Source organism: Ipomoea nil, unplaced genomic scaffold (genome assembly GCF_001879475.1).
Source record: "Ipomoea nil cultivar Tokyo-kokei standard unplaced genomic scaffold, Asagao_1.1 scaffold0188, whole genome shotgun sequence".
Classification (NCBI taxonomy): Eukaryota; Viridiplantae; Streptophyta; class Magnoliopsida; order Solanales; family Convolvulaceae; genus Ipomoea; species Ipomoea nil.
The window spans coordinates 1,682,026-1,694,272 of NW_017616616.1; the positions used below are offsets into that span (position 1 = coordinate 1,682,026).

The 12,247-nt window shown below is 37.2% G+C and overlaps 1 pseudogene; it reads left to right on the plus strand.

Moving 5' to 3' along the window:
• Positions 1 to 1,491: 1,491 nt before the first annotated feature.
• On the plus strand, positions 1,492 to 10,874 carry LOC109181518 (annotated as a pseudogene).
• Positions 10,875 to 12,247: the final 1,373 nt, after the last annotated feature.

The window sequence follows — 12,247 nt, forward strand, 5'->3', positions numbered from 1 at the left end:
AGATTGAAAAGTTCAATGGGAACAATTTCTCGTTGTGGAAAATGAGAATGAAAGCAGTTCTCAGGAAAGTTAATTGCGTTGCAGCAATTGAAGAAAGACCAGCCGATTTCACTGACGATGCCAAGTGGACAGAAATGGATAGCAACGCTATTGCCAATCTGCACATAGTACTTGCGGATGAAGTTTTGTCAAGTGTGGCAGAAAAAGGTAAGGCAAAAAAGATATGGGATACTCTCGTAAATTTGTATGAGGCCAAATCACTGCACAACAAGATCTTCTTGAAGAGGAAGTTATACACTCTCAGGATGATGGAGACATCCTCAGCACATCAACACTCTCAACACTCTATTTTCACAACTCTCGGCGTTGAGTTATAAAATAGAAGTGAATGAACGTGCTGAAGTCTTACTCCAAAGTCTACCGGATTCATATGATCAACTCATTATCAATTTAGTCAACAACAAGGAGATACTTGTCTTCGATGATATTGCAGCTGCGGTTCTTGAAGAAGAAAGTCGACGCAAAAACAAAGAAGACATTTGGAATCTCACAACAATCTCAGGCGTTGACAATGACAAGAGGAAGATCAACGGAGCCTGGCTCCAGTGGGTGTCACAACCGAGGTAGATCAAAGTCAAGGGGTAAGAAGAATGTCAAGTGTTTTCACTGTGGCAAAATGGGGCACTTCAAGATTGAGTGTTGGCAGCTCGAAGGATGAGTCCAAAGGCAAAAATCCCGATACATCAAATGCTCAGGGATGTGTTGTGAGTACATTGGATGGAGACGAAATTTTAATTGGTGAAGCAGCAATCATTGTTGAAGGCAGGAAAAGTCTAGCTGATGTTTGTCTAATGAACTCAGGAGCAACATGGCATATGACCTCACGGAAAGAATGGTGTGTACACATTTTAATGTGTTTGTGCAAGCTCAGGGATATTATTTGCACATTCCCCTACTAGACTCACCATAACAATGCTTTTGCTTCTATTTGATTGAAGTTGATGGATCTGTTACATGGGCTATTATTTAGCATATGGGTTGCATCATTAGGGTATCATTAGGGTGAAACAATCATTTTATACCTTAGTGCCTATTATTTCCATATGTAATTCCTTTCGCTAAGATGATGGGTGACCACAAGTGTATTTGGTTCAAATGTGTTTTGATGTTAGTATTTGCACTAATAATTTCATTTTGTTTCTCCCGCCTCAAAAGGAAAGCTTAATTATTAATGGAGGTTAAATATCTTACTTAAAGAATGACAGTGCATTGTTGCTATACTACCCTTGTTCACATGATATTCTTCAAAAAACTACATTAAAACCTTTTTTTTTTTTAATCTTTGGTGATTTAATTTGTCCTAATCTTCATTGGAAATTCATGTGTTTCCAACCTTAATGGGAAATGGTTCACTTTCCCTTATTATTGTCCCCGTTATTTAATTCACAGACATATTATGTTAACCTTGTCTTTCGTTGGATTATTTATGGAAACAATATAAGTTATATGAATATATCTGACAATAGCTCTTCTATATCAGGTGATATGCATCTATATCCAGTTACGGTTAATACTCAAGGGGGTGAGAAGCTAGAGCTTCAAGTAAGACAAATATTATCATTAATTTGTAATCTGTCATGAGCTTGTTTATTGCCTATTTTACCTTGCAGCTTGAAAATTTTGATGTCTTTCTTCTAGCCCTTTGAAATTATTTGTAAATCCTATTTACATGGTGTATATTAAAAGTCACTAAATATGTCCTATTACCTTTATTCTCTATGCTGGTTTTCTCATAACCCAAAAAGGAAGAAAACTGGGTTCATTTTACAGCGAAAGCTAGAAATTGTTTTTTTTTTTTTTCCAAGTGATTTAAACATCAGTGTTTGTGAATGTTTTGATGGGCTTGTGATTGCAGCTGAGTCCTGGGGATTCTGTTATGGATGTGAAGCAGTTTCTTCTTGATGCTCCAGAGACATGTTTCTTTACTTGTTATGACCTGTTATTGCACACAAAGGATGGATCAAATTATCATCTAGAGGATTATAATGAAATTTCTGAGGTAGCTGATATCACCTCTGGAAACTGCTCCCTAGAGATGATTCCTGGTATGCCTGTCTTATGCTTGGCCTGCTTTAGTGCTAGAATTTGCAGGCTAAATAACATTGTGGTTATTGCTTGTTTGGTTGCAGCATTATATGATGATCGATCTATTAGGGCGCATGTTCACCGTACTCGAGAATTGTTATCTCTTTCCAGTTTGCATTCCTCACTCTCAACATCACTTGCACTACAGCATGAATCAGGGCAACCAACAGCTGCCAAATCTGGAGGTTTGTTATTCAAGTCAAGCTTACCTTCATTCTCCTTTTTAGATTTTCTCCTTTCCTTGTTAGTGGTTTCTTTATTCATCATATTTAAAATCTACTGTATGATTCTGGTAACAATATTTTTTTTGGATGTTTATCGTGTAGAGCCAATCAAAGCTGATATACCAGAACTTGATAATATGGGTTTTGTGGACAATATTTCCAGTTCACTCTCCAATTTGTTATCAACAATTTCTAAGGAGGTGAAATGTGTGGAGAGTATTGTGTTCTCTTCATTTAATCCTTCTCCCAGCTACAGAAGGTATTACTATTATTTTCAAGTAATATGTGTAATCAACTAATCATATCCAATATTTTGCTTGGTGAATGTTATCAATAACATTGTGAGTGCTGTTTTTATTGCATTCAGGCTTGCTGGAGATTTGATTTATTTGGATGTAGTAACCCTTGAGGGAAACAAATATTCTATTACAGGAACAACTAAAAACTTTTATGTTAATTCAAGCACTGCAAATGTTCTTGATCCAAGACCAAGTAAAATTGGCTCTGAAGCAACAACTCTAATTGGACTTCTGCAAAAGATTAGCTCAAAGTTTAAGAAAGGTATCAAATACATGGTTAGAAGCAGTTATTGTTTATTTGAGCTTCTGAATCTACGGATTGCTTTATGTAATTATAAACCACTCTCTTTTCTTTATTAAAGCCTTTCGAGAAATATTGGAGCAGAAGGCCTCTGCACATCCTTTTGAAAATGTTCAATCTCTACTGTCCCCAAATTCATGGCTTGGCTCCTACCCCATTCCTGGTAACTGCTTTTCATTAGTTATTATCATGCTAGCAGAACAATTCTTTTATAAGTTTTCTTTTTCATGCTCATATTTGAAATGGGATGCTCATGGCCAGTTGGCCATTGGGACACCGAATGCTTTGCTAGACTTTACCAGGCACTAATAATACGGATGTTGGATTGAACTCCTTGCTTCTTTCCGATTTTAAAAGATTTTGGTCCATAGACTTCATCGGATTAAGATTTTAGGTGCTTTTTGTATCCTCCCAGAAAATCTAATAAGTTCTCTATTTGTTGTCCATAATCAATGCATGTAGCACTTGCTTCTCCAAACACTCTGATTCATTGTCTACTATTGATTTTTTTCTTTCTTTCTTTTTTGGGTTGCATATGGAAGAAGTCCACTATATTTATCAGTTTGGTATTAAGTATTAACTTGTATTTCTGGCATCAGATCACAAACGTGATTCAGCTAGGGCAGAGAATGCTTTAACACTTTCTTTTGGAAGTGAGCTGATTGGGATGCAAAGAGATTGGAATGAAGAATTGCAATCCTGTCGGGAATTTCCGCATGGGTCACCACAGGAAAGGTACATTGGTACCTCTTATGCTGCCAGTATAGATCCTAGTTTTTCTCTATGTGAATTTGATGCTCTCTATTTGTGAATAACGGTGTTCATGCAGTTTTCACTTTCTTATATCACTCGTAACAATTATTTCCAGGATCTTGCGAGATAGGGCCCTTTACAAAGTCACTTCTGACTTTGTAGATGCTGCAACTAGTGGTGCTATTGGAGTCATCAGCAGATGTATACCACCAATCAACCCAACTGATCCAGAGTGCTTTCATATGTCAGTCACTTCAATAGAACTCCAAGCAATTGCTATATTCTACATTACAGTGTGCATTGCCTCTTGATTTAATTATTTTTGTCATGATATCATTATTACAGTTCCGGTGCTACTGCAAACCATTCCATTAAATTTTTCTCTGAAGTCTTTGATTTTCCTTTGTGTGAATTTTTGGTTCCACTTTTATACTGCTCATCAATTTTCAATATCTGTATGTGCCCTCTAAACCTCTAGCTATGCACTCTTGGCCACCCAATATCCGTATGCCCAACATGAGGAATAAAGATGACATGCTGTATTATTTTGTTTTATTTTAAGTCAAATTATTGACAAGCTGTGATTTGGTATTATAAATGCCTCACCTTTGCAAAGTTGCATCCAGTGTTCCTCATATTTGTTTTCATGTTTTCTAGGTATGTCCACAACAACATATTCTTCAGCTTTGCTGTTGATGCCGACCTTGAACAATTGTCCAGGAGGAAGACCCCTGATTCTCATTCAGAAGTTGAGAGCACGGGCCCACTTCACCTGTCATCTGAGAAGATACCCAACAATTTGCCACACGGTGCTTCTGAGGTTTCAAATGTGGAGAAACCCACTGCTTCTAGTGCAGAACATGTAAATGGCACGTTGGATTCAGCCCTTGGAGGACCTGCTGAGAATCAGTTGGCTGAAAGTGAACAAGCCACATATGCAAGTGCAAACAATGACCTGAAAGGCACAAAGGCATATCAGGAAGCTGATGTCCCTGGGTTATACAATCTTGCAATGGCCATAATTGATTACAGAGGTCACAGAGTTGTAGCACAGGTGCCCAACAAACTTGTGGTGTTCCCTTCACATTTAGTGCAATATAGTGATTAATTAGTGCCTTATTAATACACAAGTATTTTGACTTGGGGTTTGCATAGGTCAATTAGCAAGACTAGTTTGCCCAAACATGAACCTCTTCCACTGCTAACCCAAAAGGATAAAAACAATAAATGTCTAATGAAATGTCACATTGCAGCCTCTCATGTGCAAAAAATTTCAGCTGTTAGTGAGGATCTGTTCTGCATCATATTTGTACACATTAAATCTTTGTATTTCCTATTCCCAATGCCTCATTAAGTGTATTTGTATTAGGAGCTCAAAATCTACATGCACAACACTATATACTTGTTTAAATTTTAGATTGTGTGTAATGAATTGCTTCTTCCATTGTATGTCAGTTGGTACTTTTAGTCCTTATAATCATCATTATTCTGTTACTTGCTTACAGAGTGTTTTACCTGGCATCCTTCAAGGTGATAAATCAGACTCCCTTTTGTATGGTTCTGTTGATAATGGGAAGAAAATATGCTGGAATAAAGACTTTCATTCCAAGGTAGGTTTCTTTTGATGTAATTTGTGTTCCTTTTTGGTTGTGGGATTTCTATCTGCTAAGAAGCAATGCCCATCCATGGTGAAAATTGTTTCTTTTATTATGATGTATGAAAGAACCCCATAAAGCAATCAGTTTTTGTTCCAGTAATTTCATGCGATCCTTGCAGAGACTGTGTATGTCCAGCGGATTTCACTGTTATTATGCTTTCTATCTTCCTATTTAAGAAGAAGAATACTGAAATGAGGTTTTGCACTTCTTATATTATGTTTGTTTGGTTTTGAAATTTGATAAGCAAGATTGTTTTACAGAATGAATTTCCTGATTCCAATGCTTCCAGCTTCTTCTGTCTGCTTTTGGATCTATAATGTCGAGTCAAAAATTATTTTTTCTCAGCTTTATTTCAATAATATCTTAAATTTTGAGATATTCCTTTTTACTATACAGACTACCTGTTTGTTGGTTCAATTAATATTTTTAATCCTTTTGACTATCAACAGGTAGTTGAAGCTGCAAAGCGTCTGCACTTGAAGTTACATGCTGTCTATGATGGATCTGGGAATATTTTTGAGTTGGCTGCACCGGTGGAGTGCAAGGGTATTGTTGGCAGTGATGACAGGTAACTGGTTTAAGCTGCCTTGTTCTGATAGAAGGGAAAAGGTCTGATCTTTCTTATTATGGAAGTTTATTTTATTATTCAAGGTGAAATATTTTTCTGACTTCTAAAAGTATCTTCAAGATGAAACTGTATTTGGATTTGACTTCTAAAATTTTCAAGCTTGAATTCACATGATTGGGCTGATACAGTTTGTTTAGGCAACAATAACTTTATGAGTTTAGACATTAATTTTTCTTACACTGGCAACCAGGCATTATATATTGGACCTGATGAGAGTCACGCCTCGTGATGCCAATTATAGCGGTCCAGGTTCCAGATTTTGTATTTTGAGACCTGAATTGATAACTGCATTTTGCCAAGTTAGTATTCTTTCAATTGTCAGCACTTGTTCCTTAAATATTTTGAAAATTTCCAATCTTATCCTCTTATTTATTTCTTGATGTCTTTATTTATTTGTTATTTTTTACTTAAACAGGTTGAAGCAGCAGATAGGTCAAAATCAAAGTGCAAGGCTGAGGGAGAGGTTCAAGAGACTGGTGATTCTTCAAATGCAAGTAATACTGATGAACTGCCCAAAACTGAGGATAATGCCATGAGCCAGGTTGACACACAGGTAATTTATTTTTTTCCTTCTAAAGTATTTATCTGGATTTTGGACTTCTGCTGCTGTGGATATTACACTTTACTGTAATTTTTTACTGTTATTATGATAATAATTTTAAAAAATTTATATGCAACATCATTCTTTAATTTGTTTCGAGCTGTTTGTGTATATGCCTAAATTTGTGGTAATCTCTGTATGGGATTGGATCTTGGGGTCTGCCTGTACTTTGTGCACTTGTCATAGTTATCAGATAATAATATTGTCTTTGATTGCAAAGTTGAGACAAAAATTTGAAAGCTGAAGTTTTCTGCATTTGGTATCTGTTTTAGCTTAACCAGGTGCTGCCTCTTGTGCCCAGTTATTTGAACTATTCTTGTTCTGTACAGGAAAAAATAAATGAAAATAATGATGCCAAAGAATGCTGTTCTCAGTCAGAGAGCAAAGATGATATCCGTGAGGAGATACTTTTTAATCCTAATGTCTTCACTGAGTTCAAGTTGGCTGGGAATAAAGAGGCATGGCTTTTGCATACTTTTATCTCCTTCAGTCACATAATTGTGTGATTCGGAATTCATTGTGCAATTCACTAACTTGACCAGGACATAGCTGCTGATGAAGAACATGTGAAGAAAGTGGGTTTGTATCTTAAAGATGTTGTGCTTCCAAAATTTATAAATGACCTCTGCACACTTGAAGTCTCACCCATGGATGGGCAGACATTAACTGAAGCACTTCATGCCCATGGGATTAATTTACGTTATCTTGGAAAAGTAAGAAGCTTTTTATGAATGTTTTTTCTTTTAATTATCTTAGAAAAGTAAGAATCCCCTGATGTTATTAATTTCTGATTTTAAGAGTTTTATCTAAACAGGTTATCACACGTCCTGGTGTAGTGTTTTGCTTTAAGCTGTACTAAAAGACTAAACAAATTCTGCAGGAACATTCTTCAGGAAAATTTTCCAAAGGACCGGCAAAGAAGAAAAGTGCGGCATCTGCAAGAAAGAAGCAATCTTCATATATGAATGTCACATCTGATAGTTTGTGGTCCGACATCAAAGAATTTTCAAAACTCAAATACCAGGTATCAAGTAATTCGAAATTTTCCACAGATTGCTGTCTATTACTTTGTGTATACCACCCTAAGCTGCTGGGCTGTTGATTCTAATTGCTTTCTTTCAGTTTGATTTGCCTGACGATGCAAGGATTCGGGTAAAGAAAATTCAAGTTTTACGCAATTTTTGCCTGAAGGTAACTCATGATTATCTCATTAACTGTTCATCTGAATTTTGTTTCTTATTGCTATTTAATGTTGCACTTCTATCTATGGATAAGACAATCATGGTTAATATTTTGTATTGCTTATTTGCTTATGTTGCTATTGACTGCGGTATTCTTTAACAGGTTGGAGCAACCATTGCAGCTCGAAAATATGATCTTGATGCTGTCACACCTTTTCAAGCAACTGATGTTTTGAATCTTCAACCGGTGGTGAAGCATTCTATCCCCATCAGTTCAGAAGCCAAGGATCTGGTGGAAACAGGAAAAGCTCAATTAGCTGAGGTATAAACGGTTCTAAGCAACATTATATAGTGTGATTTTCATGTTTCAAAAGGAAATGAAATACATGAGAGTTGTAGGAAAAATAAGTTAGTGGAGATTAATGTATTATATTCTTAAGATCTTTGTTATTTATTTTCAGGGGTTGCTTAATGAAGCCTATGCATTATTTTTTGAAGCATTCACAATACTTCAGCAGGTAAAGTTGTTAACTGATTCAGTATTCTGTATCTTACATTTTCATTGTGATTAAGTTCTTTATCAATTAGCACTGATTATCCTTGTTTCTTCACAACATGCAGGTTACTGGTCCAATGCATAGGGAAGTTGCCAACTGTTGTCGGTAATTGCTATTTTCTTAACCAACTCATTTTTCTAGCATCACAATTTTTTTGTTTTTTTTTTTTTTTGTTTTTACCTCATTTAGTTCTAAAGATTTTTGTTTTGACTTTGAAACGAATTACCCATATATGTCTGTGAAGGACCTAATTTCCTTCCGGGGAGAGCATTGTTATTCTTGATTCTTGAAATGAATATATCTACGTGTTTTTTTTTTTTTTTTTTCTGGTTTTTCTTTTTATTTCCAATTTACTTATGCATTTTTGTGTGTCCCCCACTCCCCACCCCCACCCCATCATTCTTGCATATCAGGTATCTTGCTATGGTTCTGTATCACGCCGGTGATATGGCAGGAGCAATAGTGCAACAGCATAAGGAACTCATCATTAATGAACGCTGCCTTGGACTGGACCACCCCGACACCGCTCACAGGCAATAGCCCTAAACCCTAAACCCTATTAAAATTATGTTATAGCTGTGCTTGATTATACTCGATATGTTGTGTTGTAGAGGCTATGATTAGATCGGCTTGGGATCCGAGTATAATAGCGTTAATATTTGTCTTGGCTGATCATTTTGTTACTATTTGTGACCGCAGTTATGGAAATATGGCTCTTTTCTACCACGGGCTCAACCAAACAGAACTTGCATTGCGGCACATGTCAAGGGCGTTACTTCTGCTTGGGTTGTCTTCCGGTCCCGATCATCCTGATGTTGCTGCAACTTTTATAAACGTTGCGATGATGTACCAAGATATTGGGAAGATGGATACCGCTCTTCGGTACCTGCAAGAAGCCTTGAAAAAGAATGAGAGACTCCTAGGACAAGATCATATTCAAACGGCGGTCTGCTATCATGCCCTGGCAATTGCCTTTAATTGTATGGGTGCTTATAAGTTGTCCCACCAGGTACGTTTTTGAGTTTGTGATTTTTATCCGTATTTCAGAAATACTTTAGGGTTATAATGAGTTTTGGAAAACAAAAATTCCGTTTCGTGAACAGCATGAAAAGAAGACGTATGATATTTTAGCAAAACAACTTGGAGAGGAGGATTCGAGGACAAAGGACTCTCAGAATTGGATGAACACATTTAAGATGCGCGAGTTGCAGGTATAGCTTCCGTTCACTTATCAAATATCCTAGAGTCCCACATTTGATAAAATAAGAGAGAACATATGGGTTTATAAGGCCATGGGTTAGGTTAGACTAGCTAATTGGTTGGATTCAATCTTTTAGTGTGGATTGACCCATATGCATTATAGCCCAGTTGAATGACCTTTGCCCTCTTCAATTAGAATTTACGGTCCTGTTGTCTTTATATGTTTATGCCTTTTTCACCAGATGGGTTAGGTTAGACTAGCTAATTGGTTCGATTCAATCTTTTAGTGTGGATTGACCCATGTGCATTATAGCCCAGTTGAATGACCTTGGCCCTCTTCAATTAGAATTTACGGTCCTGTTGTCTTTATATGTTTATGCCTTTTTCACCAGATGAATGCTCAAAAGCAGCGGGGTCAAGCTTTGAACACAGCTTCAGCTCACAAGGCTTATGACATTTTGAAGGTATTTTTCATTGAAATGTTTCACACGTGAATTTTCCCTATGCTGTTTAGTCCTTTCTAGGGCGATTTTTCATTTTGTTCATTGCAAATATACAGGCCAATCCTAGTCTATTGCATGCGTTTCAAGCTGCCACTGGTTCTGCTGGGTTCGGTGGTGTGAATCAATCTCTAAACGCTGCCATGGTGGGTGACGCCTTGCCCCGAGGAAGGGGAGTTGACGAAAGAGCTGCCCGAGCGGCTGCAGAAGTTCGGAAGAAAGCTGCTGCAAGGGGGCTTCTACTACGGCCTAATGCTGGTCCCGTGCAGGGTTTGCCCCCGCTTTCTCAAATACTAAACGTAATAAACTCCGGGATAACACCCGATGCTGTAAACAAAGCTGAAAGTGATGGAGCAAATAAAGAAGCGAGCGGGGACTCTGCAGATGCTCAAGGCGACAAGCCCAAACCCGAGCAGCAGCCAGATGAGGCTCCCGTTGGATTAGGCAGTGGATTGGCATCGCTCAATGCAAAGAAGCAAAAGTCGAAATCCAAGGCCACATCCTGAAACTTGGATTAAGAAATCTCGAGCAGTAGCTACAAAATTGCTTTGTATTGCAACACATGATGTTTGGGATCCAATCCATCATGCACCCCTGCCTGCGATTGTGTTAGAGAGATACAGCCCCAATAAGTGTTATGCAATAAGTTGCATCAGATTGTGCTTGTAACTTTACAAGTTGTTCTGAATAGAAATATGCACTAGTCAGGTGGTGGCAGATTTTTTAATTTTTTAATTTTTCGGTTTTAATATTTCTGCATGTTGTCTGTAAAATTTTGATGCCCTCTTTTCAAGAGTGCAATTTAAAGGTGACTTTGCTTCAGACTTCAGTATTTGCTATTCCTTCTACAGGTAATCAATTTTGCCTCCGTTTTTTGTGTAATAGTTCACAAATTATATAGAATTAAACTGCATTAGGAAGACCGAAGATCTTGTGCGATAGATTTACAAGAATTGAACTTGTAATCTTGTAACATGAAGTTTTTTATCTTGTGGTAAAATTGTATTAAAAATCTTGGTTGTCATTTTTTGCTGTTTGCTTTTAAATTGATTGGACTTGCAATTATATAATTTAATGACTCAAATATTATATATTTGGTCCTTGATTGTATGTATTGATAACATATAAAAATAATATTTAAGTTTTCAAATGTTGGGTAAGTTTACTATGTTAAATGGAGAAAATTTCAATTTTGGTCCACTGACTATTGGGGTTGTGTTAATTGCAACACTTGACTTTCAAAAATGATAATTTAGTACCTTGACTATGCAATTTTTATCAATTTTGGTCACTCTGGTCAAATTGCCGGCCAAATCTCACCGGAAAATTTTAATAGGTCAAATAATGAGTGTTTTTTAGTCATTTTACTTTTTTCCTTTCTTCTCCGGCGAAGCAACCCCATTTCCGGCGAGCGTGAACGACTTCTCCGCGAAGTAGCTTCCCAGTTCCACCATCACCGGGGAGTTGAAAGTCAAGTGGAGAGGACGTGAGGTGAGGTGTACTGCGAAGGGGATAGAAACGGGGTTGCTGGGCGTTGGCGGGAGAGCCGCCGCCGCCCAAGAGGAGGGTTTCATGGTCCCGGAGAGGTTCAAGGTGGTGGCTCTGATGGCCTGTGTGATGTCCTTGTGCAATGCTGACAGGGTTGTGATGTCCGTCGCCGTCGTTCCCTTGGCTGCTAAATACGGCTGGAGTAACTCTTTCTTGGGCGTCGTTCAGGTTAAAAAAAAAAAATCACAACTTTAAATTTCTCTTTATTTTTAGTGTTCAATATATTTCATCTCTGTTTGTTTTTGTTCTTCATTGATTATCAATGGAGTTGCTCTAAATACGGCTGGACTAACGCTTTTTTGTTCTTTATTTTTAGTCCGCCATCACCGCGAAGGACCTTGCCGGAAATGGGGTTGCTTCGCCGGAGAAGAAAGTAAAAAAGTAAAATGACCAAAAAACCCTCATTATTTGACCTATTAAAATTTTTCGGTGTGATTTGGCTGGCAATTTGGCCGGAGTGACCAAAATTGATAAAAATTGCATAGTCAAGGTACTAAATTATCATTTTTGAAAGTCAAGTGTTGCAATTAACACAACCCCAATAGTCAGTGGACCAAAATTGAAATTTTCTCTGTTAAATGGTTCAAAAGTTTTGAATTTAAAAGTTCAAATGCGATATTGCATTTTTCACTATAAATTTTTATATAGTCAT